Raw genomic sequence first — 17,469 nt, 5'->3', positions numbered from 1 at the left:
AAACACAAAGTGGACACATCACATTTTCCCAAAGGAAACGGATCTGTTTTTTGCAAAGTGCCTAGCTGTGGATTTTGGCCTCCAGCTCAGCCAGCACCTAGGGAAACCTACCAAACCTGTGCATTTTTTAAAAGTGGACACCTCAGGGAATCCAATTGGGGTGACTTGCAGGGCTCTCACCAGGTTCTGTTACCCAGAATCCTGTGCAAACCTCAAAATTTGGCTAAAAAAACACTTTTTTCCTCACATTTCGTTGACAGAAAGTTCTGGAATCTGAGAGGAGCCACAAATTTCCTTCCACCCAGTGTTCCCCCAAGTCTCCTGATAAAAATGGCACCTCACTTGTGTGGGTAGGCGTAGTGCCCGCAACAGGAAATGCCCCAAAACACAACGTGGACACATCACATTTTCCCAAAGAAAACAGAGCTGTTGTTTGCAAAGTGCCTAGCTGTGGATTTTGGCCTCCAGCTCAGCCGGCACCTAGGGAAACCTACCAAATCTGTGCATTTTTGAAAACTAGACACCTAGAGGAATACTAGATGGGGTGACTTGTGGGGCTCTCACCAGGTTCTGTTACCCAGAATCCTTTGCAAACCTCAACATTTGGCAAAAAAAACACTTTTTCCTCACATTTCAGTGACAGAAAGTTCTGGAATCTGAAAAGAGCCACAGCTTTCCTTCCACCCAGCATTCCCCCAAGTCTCCTGATAAAAATGGTACCTCACTTATGTGACTAGGCCTAGTGCCCGCGACACGAAATGCCCCAAAACACAACGTGGACACATCACATTTTCCCAAAGAAAACAGAGCTGTTGTTTGCAAAGTGCCTAGCTGTGGATTTTGGCCTCCAGCTCAGCCGGCACCTAGGGAAACCTACCAAACCTGTGCATTTTTTAAAAGTAGACACCTCGGGGAATCCGAGGTTGGGTGGCTTGCGGGGCTCTCACCAGGTTCTGTTACCCAGAATCCTGTGCAAACCTCAAAATTTGGCTAAAAAAACACTTTTTTCCTCACATTTCGTTGACAGAAAGTTCTGGAATCTGAGAGGAGCCACAAATTTACTTCCACCCAGCATTCCCCCAAGTCTCCTGATAAAAAAGTCCCTCACTTGTGTGGGTAGGCCTTTTGCCCGCAAAAGGAAATGCCCCAAAACACAACGTGGACACATCACATTTTCCCCAAAAAAACAGAGCTGTTTTTTGCAAAGTGCCTAGCTGTGGATTTTGGCCTCCAGCTCAGCCGGCACATAGGGAAACCTACCAAACCTGTGCATTTTTGAAAAGTAGACACCTCGGGGAATCCGAGGTGGGGTAGCTTGCGGGGCTCACACCAGGTTCTGTTACCCAGAATCCTGTGCAAACCTCAAAATATGGCTAAAAAAACACTTTTTTCCTCACATTTCGTTGACAGAAAGTTCTGGAATCTGAGAGGAGCCACAAATTTCCTTCCACCCAGCATTCCCCCAAGTCTCCTGATAAAAAAGTCCCCCACTTGTGTGGGTAGGCCTAGTGCCCGCAAAAGGAAATGCCCCAAAACACAACGTGGACACATCACATTTTCCCCAAAAAAACAGAGCTGTTTTTTGCAAAGTGCCTAGCTGTGGATTTTGGCGTCTAGCTCAGCTGGCACCTAGGGAAACCTACAAAATCTGTGCATTTTTTAAAAGTTGACACCTAGGGGAATCCAAGGTGGGGTGATGTGTGGGGCTCTCACCAGGTTCTGTTACCCAGAATCCTTTGCAAACCTCAACATTTGGCAAAAAAAAACCTTTTTCCTCACATTTCAGTGACAGAAAGTTCTGGAATCTGAAAGGAGCCGCAAATTTTCTTCCATCCAGCATTCCCCCAAGTCTCCCGATAAAAATGGTACCTCACTTGTGTGGGTAGGCCTAGTCCCTGCAACAGGAAATGCCCCAAAACACAATGTGGACCCATCACATTTTCCCAAAGAAAATAGAGCTGTTTTTTGCAAAGTGCCGAGCTGTGGATTTTGGCCTCTAGCTCAGCCGGCACCTAGGGAAACCTACCAAACCTCTGCATTTTTTTAAAGTAGACACCTTGGGGAATCTGAGATGGGGTGAATTGCAGGGTTCTCACCAGGTTCTGTTACCCAGAATCCTGTGCAAACCACAAAATTTGGTTAAAAAAACACTTTATTTCACATTTCAGTGACAGGAAGTTCTGGAATCTGAGAGGAGCCACAAATTTCCTTCCACCTAGCATTCCCCCAAGTCTCAACTCAACTCTTCCAGATTTGTGGTAATCTACCGGATAGCTCTAGAGTGAGGCCTAAGTCTGGCAGCGTTGTCCCTCAAATACTGCTCTGCATACAAATTAGTCTGCTCAACAATCTCTTCCAAAAATACATTGTCCATAAACAACTCAAAGAAGTTGGCAGGCAAAATGTTTTCCGTATTTACTCTACACCCTGGGAAACCAGTAAAGACTGGCAACTGTGGCTGCTCCATGTTTGGTGAAACCCACGTGTCAGGGCTTCCAATGGGAAGCCTTTCAACCACTGGCTGCTGCACCATTGGCACATCAGTGTCCTCCTCTAAAACAGGCACTTCATCAGCACTGGGAGTGGCTTCATCATCAGATGATTCCTCTCTGACAGAAAATTCACTTCCAGAATCTTGCACTTCCTCCTCTGCCTCAGATGCAGAGTCAGACTCATAATCATGGTCAGAAGATGACTCAAAAAGCACACCAACAACCTGCTGAGCGGTCATTCCACGGTTAGCCATGATCTTTCCTACAAAAACTAACTGGACAAATGCACCAACAACAACCAGCACTGTGTAAGAAAAGTAATAAACAAAGTGTAGCTTTATCACTAAGAGTTATAAACTCACAAACTATACCGCTCACTTGCCTGAAAAAGCTTGACTCACCAGCAACTACTCTGCACAGCCACAGCAATCACCAATGATATCCCACTAAAAAGAAAAAAGAAAATCAAATTAGACATAAAACAACACAAATATCATTGTGTATAAATCTAAGGACAAATTCACACACAATCCTGCATTTAGTACACCACCTACAGACATCATTCATGCATGGCAACAATACTCCTTTGGAGTACATTTATTTACTTATCTAAAACATGCAACTACGCAAACCGCAGGACAACTACTGCCAAAACGCAACAAGCTACACCAAAGGAAGCAAAAGCTTTGAACTAGAACAAAAAGGAGAAATAAACTGCTATGATCCCACACATGCAAATACTTCACCAGTTGACAAACACCCCGCCACCAAACATTTATAAATTGTCCCTGGTGTCTAGTGTTCTCTGCCCCTGTTGGGGGCAGATGGGCCTAAAAAAATAGAAATGGCATAGAATATATTGCGTCCTTTTGTGGGCGACCCTTGACCAAGGGGCCACCCCCCCCAACACGCAAAGCACACACACACATGATCCCTGGTGCTAAGTGGACTCTGCCCCCCTTGGGGACAGGTGGGCTTAAAAAAAAGGCCGATCTGCCCCCAACAGGGGCAGAACTACCCAACAGTGCTTTGTCCCCTTTGGGGGGTGATCCTTGTCAAATGGGGCACCCCCCAACACAAAAAAAACAAAAGAAAGAAAAAACAAATCCCTGGCGTCTTTATGGTTTCTGCCCCCCCCCCCCCCCCGGGGGACAGATGGGCCTAAATAAAATAGGGGGGCAGAAATGGCATCGAATATATTGCCCCCTTTGGGGAACGACCCTTGCCCAAGGGGCCACCCCCCCCCCACACAAAGCGCACACACACATGATCCCTAGCGCTAAGTGGATTGTGGCCCCCTTGGGGGCAGTTGGGCCTAAAGAAAAATAGGCCGATCTGCCCCCAAGGGGGAAGAACTGCTCAATAGTGCTTTTTGTCCCTTGGGGACGACCCTTGGCCAAGGGGTCGCTCCCGCACACTGCATACACACACACATACACACATAAACAAATTCCCTGGTGTCTAGTGGGCATTCTTGCTGCTGGAGGAATGCTGAAAGAGACATCGAGGGAAAGGAAAACCCTTTCCTTTCCCACTATTCCTCCTTTTTTGCAATTTTCTGGGAAAAACTCACCTCCTTGCTCTTCGATGCCCTGGACGCACATGGCTTCCAGCGCATCTGGCACCCTCTGAGGAGGTCAGCGCGTGATCACGTGCTGACGTCATTGGAGGGGGTGTGTGAGGGGTCGGGGTGGAAGGGGAAGCGCCGCAGCCACAGTCGTAACCATTAATGCCCCCGCCGCTTGCTGCATCTTCAGCCTATGCTGTTTGATATGAGTGTGCCACCCCAAATTTTCATGAAGGGTTATACCAAAATACTGAAACGTACAAATGCGTTCTAGAGGGAATCCTGCTAATCTAGGGTTGGACCTAGTTATACGCCCTGGATTAAGAACCATATACTTCATTTTACTCACATTAATCTCCAGACCTCGGTCTTTGCAAAAACATTCAAAACGTTTCAACAATCTCTGCAAACCTATAGATGTTTTAGATATGAGTAAAGTGTTGTCTGCGAACATAAGTGCAGGAACCCTCCAATTCGCTAATTTTGGGGCGTCACTTTCACACAGCTGTAAATGGTCAATAAGACCATTAATATAGAAGGAAAATAACGTCTGAGCTAGGACGCAGCCCTGCCAAACCCCTCTGTTCACCTGAAAGGAGTCCATCACTTCTCCTGTGTTACCACATCTCACTTGCGCATAGTTATCTGATACTATAATGTCAAGAAGATAACCCGGGACCCCCATCTCTGCTAGGAAATTCCACAAAAATTATTTCTTAGAACTAGTTTGAAGGCCGAGCGGAGATCCACGAAGATGACATACAGAGGCTTGCCATCAAGGGTGACGGTCTTCCAGAAGAGCAATCGTAGTTAAATACCTGGTCTAGGGTGCTTACAGACTCTCTGAACCCCGCCTGCAGGGGGGTCAAGATATTGTTTGAGGTCATTCACGCCTGCAACCTGCCCAATATAATCTTGCTAAATAATTTTTGGGCACAATCAAATAAGGCTTATGGGCCTGTAATTAGAGGGGCAGTTACGAAAACCTTTTTGAAAGATAGGGATGATTTTAGCCCCAACCTAAGTGTGCGGAAGTGGGGCCTCTTCCATAATAGCAGTTAAAACCAGAGAAAAGTAACCGCCCCATATTCCGGGCTCATTCCTATACAGATCACCCAGAATCTTATCAAGGCCAGGGCGCTTTTTGGGTGCAATCTCCTTATGGCTTTGACCACTTCTGGGACCGAAATCTCACAGGGGCCATCAACTTGAAGACTCCTTTTTAAAATATATAAGCCAACATTTCTGCCTGGGTCATCACTCTCAGAAACGGTACCACCGCTACTGATAGCTCAGCATCTACCCTGTCGGGTTAAAGAACTGCCTGTGCCCCCATGGGAATATAAGGAAGAAAAGTGCTCAACCCAGTCCAGTGCAGCTATATTATTGTCTAAAGGGCTGGCACCTTTCCGATTACCAATCCCAACCAGGTTCTAAAAAGAACAGTGATCCTTGACAAACCCAGCAAGGTACAGGGGTACCAAGGCCCAAGTCTCCTGAAGAAGACAGATGTCAAAACCATTAATGAATTCACACCACTTCGGATTGGCCAATTTAAGGCTCAAACCCGCGACATTGCATGAAATTAACCTTATAGGTGGGGTTTTTTACCTTGTTAGAGTGCCTACCTTCAGCTAGGAGTGGCTGTGGATCAGTGACCCCACTGGAAACGTCCAAAGAAACTGTCCATTGTTCATTGATTACTTGGTGAAGATGGGCGGATGAGCTAATAGTGGAAAGATCAGTTGGAGCCCGTTGTTCGAGAAGCTCTGGAGCCAATGGCTGAGAACCAACACTCAGTCAATATATTACATCAAGTGGTCCAAACCAATTATGAATCGGTATACTAAATATCTCACCATCTCTAGACTGCGGCGAGTTGAATAGGCAGTTGAAGAGGAGGCCATTGCATTTGCCTAAAAGAAGAATCATGGTGCCTAATAAGAGATCTATAAAACTACCCAAAGGAAGAGGCTCAATAGCAGTATTTCTCTCACGTTGATTGCATGCCCTATGAAGGAGCACCACGTGGGCCAATGAGGGGAATCTAACATTTATAATCCTGCAATCCCCTTCTCGATCCACCCAGCAAGGCCCGAGCCAAGCAACCCGCCGGGTAAATAGGAAGTTGATGGCCTGGGACATTGAAACTTTCTGTGTTTGGCAAGCCATCTAAACGTTGTGTTAAGTAACTCATCCTAAGTTTCTGTTTGATCCACATGCAGCTTAGGTACTCTACTCAGGATTACGACATATTGACAGGAAGCAGGAGAGAGATTTACTCTTGGCAAATTAGATGAAATAGGTCCCCTAGCATGTCCACCTAATCTGCCATCGACTTTATGGTTGCAGTCCCCACTACTCTCCTCTACCCAACTACACTGTAGTGAAGTGCCACCATCATGAAAAGTAGAGAGAAGAATGGCTGCATCCTTTAACCTATCAACCTGCAGTGAAGTGGCAGTTATGCACCCTCTTCCCAAGGTTATCAAAAACCTTGCTGCAGCCACCACTAACTGGATCACCACCACACCCATGGCACCTCCCACTTCTGGGACTCCTCCCGCACAGACAAATTTCCCCCACCGTCGAAGCAATTGCCGGGAACTAGAGAGGTTCTGGCATGTCTTAGGAGAGTCAATTCCTTACTGATAGAATCAAGGTGAGCATAGATGTAGCCAAATTCAGCTTTGAGGAGCTCCTTAAAGCTATCCCTGCAACAGATCAGTAACTGCTCAATCCAAGCGGGCTTTGACAAAGGGATGTCACAAGAAATATCCTCTCTACAAACCAATTTTACAACCTCAGAGCCTTCACCCTGCTTGTCACAATTCGAAGTGTGGGTCAAGGTGGGCTGTTGGAGTTGCTGTCGTGTACTCTTAGATCTCTCTGACCACTTCTGTGATGAACCACTTTCCAGATTCTCAGGGTTACGAGCAATAAAAACTGTAGGTTACTTTGAGGAGAATTTAATAATAAATACATCAGGGTTGCAATGAGACTGGGCTGAATAAACCCCAGGAGATTGACCTGCCTGTAAGGAAAGACAGTGTTCAATAATCTCAATCTCAGTACTAAGGACCCCCAATGCCCTTTGTAACATCTTGTCAATGGAGGTACACTTTGAAAAAGGAGTAGGTGCGGGCCGGGAGTCAGGGGCTTTGTTTTCAGCCATTCAATAATCCTCACAGGATACTTATATCCAAGAAAACACTAACAACTAACCTCCAGGCAGGTTAATAAATGCTGTAAGCAGCAAAATGGACAACTCAAGACAGTATCCAGTGCCCAACCCAATTCCCCATTCCCAACAACACAAGCCCCACAATATAAGTAAATAATAAGTGGTTGGGCCTAAGCCCTGTTCCCAAAAACAGGTCACACAACTTTAAGGCCCAAAAATAACCCAAGTGACCAAATACAACCTTATGGCTTCCTACAAGTCATAACAAATAATGTTAGAGAGGTGTCCCAGCCCAGCTTTGTCCGGCAGCGGATGGGCACAGACGTGCCCGCTCTTGGCCCAGTCTTCACCGGACACGTGAAGTGCGGGATCACTGTGCTGCTTATGAGCCTGGAACCTCCTGGCACGAGATGACAACGTGTGGAGTCTCGCAGGGCAGTCTGATCAATAGAATCCCACCACTAGCAGCACCAGCTTGTCAGCCAACCCATGTTGTTGGAGCAAAGTGCTGTTAATGAGCCTGGCGCCTCCTGGCACGAGATGACAATGGGCGGAGTCCACAGGGCAGTCTGGTCAACAAAGTCCAGCCACTAGCAGAAGCAGCGCATCAGCCAACCTGTGGTGCAGGAGTGCTGTGCTGCTTATGAGCCTGGCCCCTTCTGGCACGAGAAGATAATGGGCGGAGTCCCAGAGGGCAGTCTGCTCAATAGAGTCCCGCCACTAGCAGCACCATCGCATCAGCCAACCCCTGCAATACTAACAAGGAAAGGGGTGACATGTGAGTTAGATTCCAAACACACAGATAAGGGAGAAGATGGATAGAAAATGCATTTTCATCAAAGAAAGATTAGGTAGACCTCATCTGATTATTTATTCTTTATATGCCCCAAATGAGAGAAAAGAATAGTTCTACACTCAGTTTTTGTCAAATCTGACACACTCGTCCAAGGGTAATGTAATAAAGGGAGGGGATACTCAACGTGCATAGGATAGAACGTCTTCTTGCCCAGCATGTCTCAAGGCCCTGGCCCGCTCTATTTTGCGCAGTTTAGTGGATCTATATATTGATAGATGTGTGGAGGGGGGATCAGAGAGACAGGGATTATACCTCCTATTCAAATGTAGAGAAACCATATCCTCACATTGATTTCTTCCTCATATTCTCACTTCACGGGCTTTGAGGTTCCAAATGTTAAACTCTGAAATAGGCCTTAAAGTCCCATCCAATCATGCGTCAATATGGCTACACCTGTAATCCCTGTGCACAAATCCGTAGGCCATGGATTATGATGAGAGAAATAGCTTTGAGGGATATTGTAGTAAAAGAATGTATAGGATAAGCACTAGACGAGCAGTTCATAACCCTTGGACTTTTGTGGACCCCCACTGAATCATTTCTGGATTCTGGGAATGACCATTGAGTCATTATTACCTAACAGCCCTGAGCCTAAGCAAGGTTTACGATTTGAATCTCAAAGAAAAACACAAAATTATAAAAAACAAGTATACAGCAAACAGAAGGTCAAATAATAAATTATTTTGTTTATTCCACAATAAAATATAGAAAAGGTTTTCAAATTCTCAATTTTGCTTATTTTAATATACTTTGTTAATTTTTATATTATTTTTGTAAAACAATCGCAGAGAGCATGCCTCTCAGACTCCCTGCGGTCCTTAGACCACAGGTCAAGAAACACTGCACTAGACAATTACTTTCATGAGAATGATAGCAGAGAACTACACTGTATTGTACTGTGGGATGCTGGGAAGGCAGTAATCAGAGGAGAATTAATATCCCACACTGCTACATTTGAGAGGACGGAAGGCAGAGAAAGCAAGAATTTGAGGAGGAGTTACATTGCTTAGAAATGCAACACAAGCAAGACAACTTAGTCCATAACCAAACAGCCATGCCCAAAGCACGAGGTAACGTAGAACAACTGTTAATGCACAATGCAGCCAAGAAGTTATTGTATATAGAGCAATTCTATTATGAAAAAGGAGATAAGGTGGACAGATTGTTAGCTTGCAAACATAGAAAGGGTTGCAAAAAAAATCACCTCTACCAAATTAATGATACATAAGGCATTCTGTACTCACACATTAAGCATATTTTACATTTTTTTATGACATATTACGAAACTCTCTCATCAGACATAAAGGAGGCTTACTTGGCAGTCTTCCTGACCAAATTAACAGAGACACACTGCTCCCCTTTTGAAGAGGAAATCTCAGTGGAGGAGGTTAAGGGAACGATTAGCAGTTTACCAGGCAGAGAGGCACTGGGACCTTGGTTTCCTTCTATAAGGCCTTCATATACCTCTTAGCGGAGCTATTTACAGCAGTCTTAAACAAAATCTTGGAACAAGAAAGTTACAGATACAGTGTCAGAATCCCAACTCACACTGATGTTAAAGCCTGCTAAAGTGTTGATGCCTGCTAAAGAACCAACAATGTGGTCCTTGCATTGCCTAATCACACTGCTCAGCCTTGGTGTTGAAGCAAATTAAATAAACATGGACAAATGTCAAAGTTCCTAAGCAGCTTTATATGTGAATCACAGGGCAATGAGTCTTACAACAGTCATCGGGTCTTTTATGCATGAAAACCACAAAGGCATGAAAATAATCATCCAATCATGATACAGAAAAAGGTGATTTCTTCATTGCTATGGAAAAGTACATGGTGTGATGTTGATCAGAAAAATACATGGTTTTCCTAATCCTCCTGGCACTGTTCTGCACCCATCAGTGTTTAGGTCTAAATATTGTGTCTGGCATGTGTGCTTTTTCTACCCTGGGGAATAAATACTATTGCTGTCTTGAATCATCATTTTTACCTTGTGGTCATTTTTAAGTGGATACATGATGTATTGCTATCTGTGGTAGTTTGTGTTGGCAATGTTACACATGGGACATTAACAAAACCTCCTCCACAAGGAATCTGGGAGGCATATTTGGGTCCACTACTTACTGATCTATTCTTAACCTAACAACAACCCACTCCTCCTATTATGAGCCCTACCCTGGGACTTTCTATAATGCATTGTTATTAATGACAAATCTCATTAGACAGGTAATGGAGCCTTAATGTTGGTGTATTTCTTTCACAGCTATAGTTAGTAAAGGTGATGTGCCATACTACTTTGTAATTTATTATCCACTGGGCACTGTTGGAGCAGGTATGCACAAACATCAAATGGCATAATACATATAACTTTGTATCATACTTCACTTTAACATAGTTCTTTTTCCCACAAAACATGTTTGCTGAATCCCTTGATGTATAATTGTATTGTCAATCTGGGAAAGAAGGTCAAAGTCTCAAAGTTCAAAAGTCTCAGTGTCATTCAATGTTCCTATTCTGAAATAACATGTATTTGTGTGAAATCAGCAGACACCATGAGCAGTACAGAAGTAAAGAGAAACTGTTGGTACCCATAGTAATTTCTTGGTGGCCGTTGAAGAGGTGTTGGACATCGTTGTCTCAATGAATTTTTAAATAAATCTTCAAAATGAACAATTTTCTGTACCTTATTTGTTGTGTTATAGGTTATCAGTACTAGAGGCAGCGGGTGCTCTAGAATGGAGGTCAGGTACTCTAGAACTGAAGTTTTTGAGAGGTATTTCAGCCAGAACTGCAGGCGATGAAGTTGGTGGTGCTCCTGGTACTTGTTGTTGCTCCAGAGGTGGAGGCTCTTTCTTAGTGTGAGAGCCATGAGTTCAGGAGGTCAGCCTCTCACACTTCACAGGTGACCCAGCCCCAATCTTCCGGCTGGAGATCATGTGCAGCTGGTGTTTGTTGTTGAGTCAGGAAAGGCCTGCAACACCTGACAATGAAGGCAACTCAGCGTGCCTGTTAGTTCCTTGCAGTACTGTAAAAGCAAATCATCAGATCGTATTTCGTGGGGCCAGGTTTGGTCACTCTGTAAGAGTGTTTCTCATGGCCAATAAATCAAGTGTCAGTGCATCCATCCAGGACACCTCAGTAGAAGAACAAATCTTTCCACTTTCATTTTCAGCACATTATTCCTGTGATGTACTGCGCCCGCTGCTGGAGAATGGTAGGCACAGTTCAGTTTTGAATGTTCCCAAACCCCTTGCAAGACTTTTGATGGAAAGAATTGTAGGCCCCTTGTCAGAACTCAGGAGCTAAAAATTTGGATGTTGGCCATAGTCCAAGTTCACCTAGTATGCTTCTGGTATTTGCAATGAAATGTAAAAAGTTGGAAACAATACTTATAAAATATAAATCCTGATCTAATGGTGCTAATAAGTATCATAGGGCCTGATTTAGAGTTTGGCGGACGTGTTACTCCATCACAAATCCTCCATATTACAATCTCCATAAGATATTATGGAATCGTAATATATCCGTCATGTTTGTGATGGAGTAACTCCCTCAGTCAAACTCTAAATCAGGCCCTTAGTCTCTTAGCTCATGAGGGTCTGTGAAAAAAGTCATATTTTGATGGGAACAGCTCATGTAGGCCTTCCTCCTCTTTGAACACACAGAATCCCACAGGCTGTTATACTATTTATGTAGCGTAACCAATAGTAAAAGCAGTAGAATCATAAGGCACATACATTCAACATCACTGTTAATGGGACAATTTATTTCAACTAAATGTGGTTAAGACAGCAATAATGAGTTTTCGTTCACATATCATTTATCAAGGGAACAATCATTATCTTTTCAAACCATATTTGTACTATATTGGGAACCTGTACCTTGGTGAGCCTGAAGTGTGTTGGTAGCTTATGCATCTAAATCATTTCTAAATCAGGAAACCCCTGTCTTGGGTGTGGGGGGAGGAGGCTCCCTAATCTGTCCACAACTGCATGATTTTGGAAGAACAAGGATATTGAAACATTGTATACATTTGTGCACAGAAACACACATTTTCTCTTCCTCTGGTGAGTGCTTGATGCAACATTTGCAGCATAAACTATTCTAATTATACTTGAAAAAGAATAGGAAGTGATAACATTTAGAAAAGTGATACCATCAATGTGACTAGCCAAACATTATTGCATAGTCAGTACATAACCAATACACTAACCCCTCCTCTTATAATGTAGTTGTAACACAGGACATTTATTTGGAAATTACATTGGAAATCCATTGATAATTTAATGCAATTTAATGCAAATATTTCTTACTGGTCCTGTATCAAAAGTCATCGTTCATGACATCACCAATGCATTAAATAAAAGCAAAATGTTACAGTTGGATAGCCCTGCTAATCGTGTACACTAATACTATCTTAAAAGAAAGACAACATCCAAATAATAAATACACAAGAAGACAACGTAACAGTTGAATATTCACACACACAATTTCACTAATAAATGATAACCCCAAAGGTCAGAAGAAAACAAATGTGACACATGTATATAACAAGTATTGTTGGAATCCCATTCATCTTCTTCAAAGCACTGAATAGTTTCATCAAGGCTAGTGGGGCTGGGGCACGCAGGTATTACAAGTGGCGGATGCCACTTCTCCATTCTGCTACAAGCATGATGTTGTGGAATTCAGATGTTCCCTTAAGAAAGTTGCATGCGGGGCAAGTGGCATGCACCAGTCCTTGCACTTTGCACAGGGTCTGTAGATGCCATTTGGCTATACTATTCCACAGTGCGTGAACAGAAAACAGGACGGGAAAGGGGAGATATACATTTGGCACCCTTACTATCAAAATTAGATGAATTATTGCTTTATTATAGTACCACATTTGTACATCTTGAGGTAGGAACAATTCTGTCTTATTTATTCATTTTTCAAAAGATATATAATCCTTGAACTGTGTGCCTAGTATCACAAGTGCCACACATCATTACATTTACTCCCCTAAACCTCAAAACACAGCAGGAGGAAACAAAATAGTGCAAGCACCTCAAAGCAGCTGGTGCCAATTACACATGCAAGTATATTCAGTGCCATAGACATAAAGGCATTCTATGCTCTAAGGAACAAGAAAATAGCGTATAGGTAGTATGAGAGAGAAAAAGAAAATTCAAATGTAGGTATTTTCAATACTGAAGGCCAGTACGGAAAGTATGTATTTGCAATCTGCTGACACATGGAGGCAATCCATGTCACTGTACTTAATATATTAAGAAGTACCCAAAAAACTTCCATAAACAATGAAAATAACATAAAACGGAACACAACCAGACATATGCAGTAAAACACATCTCCGCGTCCATGTTCTGAAACCTAGGAAAAACATGGAAGGAAAAGTACTTTTGCACCAAACAATTATTTAAATCATCAATATATATATATCTGCATCCAGGGTGTATGAAAAATCATACAAACATTCAAATTAAGAAAAACATTTGTTGTACATGTTGTGCATTCTCTACTGCCAAGAACACATGCTAAATCCACTAGCTTATCTATCCTTTTTACCATGCACAGCACACGTCTATTTGTCCCGTCACAGGATATTCCAACAATATCTTTGAAGCAAAACCCAGAGCCCGTGGTGAGCATTAAAGGGGAGGTTAAAATCCACTGTCATATCTTAATAAGAAAACATTTGCATCTTTTAATTCTGTGAATATCACAATTCAATTTGACATAATATTATTTATGACCATCGCACATTACACATTAGTTGTTAAATTTGGGCCACCCTGATGTCTCCCCAAAAAGCTGCTTTTGTTAGAGACTGCCACACAAGGGGTAATATCAGACTCTACAATGGAAAGTGCAGAGACAGCCTAAACTCTGATGCGCCTTCTTTATGCTTAATGTGGAGAAGGCCTTTGATAAGGTGAACTGGCTATATATAGTTAAAATACTAGACAAAAATCCGCTAGGAGCAAGAATGAAGTGAATGATCTTGGTGAATTTTCAAAAACCAGCAACACACATTAAAGTCAATAGAGAACACTCCTTTGGAATGTCCGTCAGGACGTGTAGTAGGTAGGGCTGCCTCTTATCCCCTTTGATATTCTCTCTCACAATGGAATCCTTTATTCAAACAGTACAAAACAACCCCACCCTAAAGGGAGTCAAGATGGGCACACAGAAGTTTAGTTTAGCAGTATATGCCAACAATGTTTTAGTTTTCCTTACCATGCCTGAAACCTCTATCTCAGCATTGAAGGAGGAACTATCATGTTTTGAGACAGCCTCTGGTTTTTTTATAAACTACACAGAATCTTATAGGATAGGGCTAACAGTCAACATCAAGGATGCTCAGGCAATCCTCGGCCAACATGACTTCACCTAGACACAATGGCCCATAAAATACCTTGGTATTAATTTAAAAAACACCACTACCAAGCTATATCAGTGAAATATGCTCTGTCTGCTGAGGAATTTATAAAAGGACCCTTATCCTTGGGGCGAACTTGAAATTTCTTGGCTAGAGAGGATGACATTGGTAAAGAGAAACATTGTGCCGAGACTCCTTTATGTGACACAGACTCTGCCATTGTGATTCCTGAAAGCCATAGATGAACAAATTCAGAAAATGTATTTATTTAGTTTGAAAGGGTCTATCTCCCCAAGTTTCAAGGGAACCTCTAAATAACGGGACAACAGAGAGGGGCTGGACTTTCTGAGCATGAAATCCTATATTCCAGCTGCTCAGCTATATCCTGCTTTGGATTGGAATCATAAACCCAGAAATAAGGATTGGGTTAATGTTGAGCATCCTTTCACCCAAATACTATTACATATCTTGCTTTGGTTCCCTCGGTGGGCTCGCTTGCGGCGACAGTAAATGCTGACCACAACACAGATCTTATTAGAGTATTAGTAACATATGACAGGCAAGAATGGATCCACTGTGTTCCCATTGCCACTAACCCCTACCATTTATAACCCTGATTTACCCCCTGGGGTTGGTGACCTTCATTTCAGAGGCTGGAATAATGGCAGTCCTCCTTCTCTAAGCAATCTTTACTGGTGCTGTGAGATACTCTCTCAGAAGGCAATTCAGGAAAGGTGGCTTCTGGATAGAGTAGATGACTTCTAATTTACACAGCTGTTACAATGGGCTGGTTCCAGGGATGTACACGATGGTCCACTAGAAACCCCTATTAGAGGCTACATTGACAAACATAGTAGTCCAGAAGGGAATAACTTGGCTACCACCCGCAATCTTAGACATAGGCCTCAAAACTAAAAATAGTTCCACAACATATTAGCAGAGAGACCTTGGTTGAGAGATACCAGATGACACATGGAACAGAATTGGGCAGAGGGCCACCAAACTTCAATTTATACCACAAAAGAAGTGAATGCATATAAATTATTCACTGGATAGTATCTATCCCCTACACAGCTTCAGCTAATGTTCGGCCACCTAGAGTCTCGCTGGAACAATTGTGGCAAGAGAAGCACTTTTTTCTACATGTGGTTGTCATGTAAATTGTTTACTGAAAAGCTGTCATCTCATGCATTGGAGCCATAATGGGGATAATGAATCCTTTACAACCACTGATACTGCTGGGCAACCGCCGGGAGAACAGTGAATACCCTCTAACCACACCACATGGGAAGTGTATTACTCATCTGCTGGTTTTGACATGTTTAGTACTCGCCCAGTTCTGGAAGCAACACATCAGTCCTCCAAAACATTTGGGGAGGAAGTATGGATGATTTATGCACTTGAGAGACTAACTGCAACCAGGCGGGACTGGTGTTCTTGGGCAAAAGGGGCGTTGCCTTGCCACCCTTGGGGGAGAGGCATGAACAGGGAAATAAACACAGAGCAGCTGAAAAGAAATCACTGCTCGGAGACAGTGTGCTGAATCTCCTGGGTGAACTCTAATGAACTCTGCAGATGTCCTACTGCGCAAGTGCCAGCCAGCCGAGGTATTCCTTCACCTGTAGGCACAAGCTACTGCAGTGACATCATCAGAGAGGAAGGGCTGATTTACAATGCAATTGATTGGATTGCTTTGGGGAGCAAAAACAGTGGCTCAGGGAGTAGTTAGCAAAGCTCCATTCAATTCAATGGCTGGGGGTGGGGCAGGCCGATGAGGACAAGAAGGGAGCGGGTGGCAACAATTTGTTGATTGCACAGAGAAGCAGACTGTACAATGGGTGGCAGTAGAACGTGTTTAGCACTGCATTGGTTTCACTTTGAAAAAAACATTATTGAGCTGAGCATGACAGAGTGTTCCTTATCTGGACTGTAGAAGCCCAAGGGAGGGAAATAACATAAGAGGCATTGTCACCTCCCCCGGCAGCTACAGTGGGGTGGTGGTCATTATGGGCCTCTTCTGGCTGCAGCTCGGCAGACAAAGGCTCATAATTAACTTGTGAGGATGGATGAGTGAAAGGATGTATGTAAAGATGGATGAGTAAAACAATGGCTGAATGAGTGTAAGGCAGGGCGGATGGATGTCTGGATGAAAGGATGGATGAATGGATGAGTGAAAGGGTGAATTGATGAATGGGTGAATAGCTAGCTAGATGGATGAGTGAGTGAAAGGATAGATGGCTGAGTGAAAGGGTAAATGGAGGGATGTATGAATAGATGATAGATGGGATGAAAGGTGAATGGATGGGTGTAAGGGTGGATGACTGGGTAAAAGGGTGGCTAGATGGATGTGCCAAAGGGAGGTTGATGGATGGATGGAGGGAACAAATGGATAGATTGAGTGAAAGGGTGGATGGATGAGCGAAAGGATGGATGGATGAAAGGAGGGATGGATAAGTGAAAGGATGGATGATTGAATGGATGGATTGGTTTGATGGATAGGTATCCCTAGGCAAGTGGTGGTTCTCTGTTATATGCTCCACAGCCACACTACACCCTCCTTGTTTTGTGGTCCATTATTATTGTATGAAGAGTAAAGAATTATTCACCCTTGAAATAATAGAAAGCAAATGCAGACCCACTTTGCATTCAGGCAGCTTGTGACATTGATTGATTGCTAACACAGGGTCATGAAGGTGCATGCGTCAGCCATGAGAGATACTGTTCAGCGCTGGTGAAATCCCAGCACTGAGAGCATGTGTATGTGACTATGTGTGTGAGTTAAAATGAGAGAGAGTCAGTGAAGAAATAAGTAACAGTGAGTGAGAATGAGTGACAGTAAGGACCAATAGGTATGAGAATAAATGTGAGCGAGTCAGGAAGATTGATAATGAGTGCAACTGGGTTTTACTATGTGTGAGACTAAGTCACAGTAAGACTAATTTAGAATGAATGAGAATGAGTGGGGCTCAGTGAGGCAGAGACGGCCAGAGTAGAA

At 43.4% G+C, this 17,469-nt stretch overlaps 1 protein-coding gene across 1 annotated transcript in view; it reads left to right on the top strand.

Annotated features, from left to right (window-relative positions):
• Positions 1-17,469, top strand: part of LOC138298970 (sulfotransferase 6B1-like) — a 306,443-nt gene that overhangs the window by 182,375 nt on the left and 106,599 nt on the right. The window lies entirely within an intron of this gene.

Source organism: Pleurodeles waltl, chromosome 1_2 (genome assembly GCF_031143425.1).
Source record: "Pleurodeles waltl isolate 20211129_DDA chromosome 1_2, aPleWal1.hap1.20221129, whole genome shotgun sequence".
NCBI classification, from domain to species: domain Eukaryota; kingdom Metazoa; phylum Chordata; class Amphibia; order Caudata; family Salamandridae; genus Pleurodeles; species Pleurodeles waltl.
The sequence above is the reverse complement of the archived record's forward strand: the minus strand, read 5'-3'. Positions and strand labels throughout refer to the sequence as shown.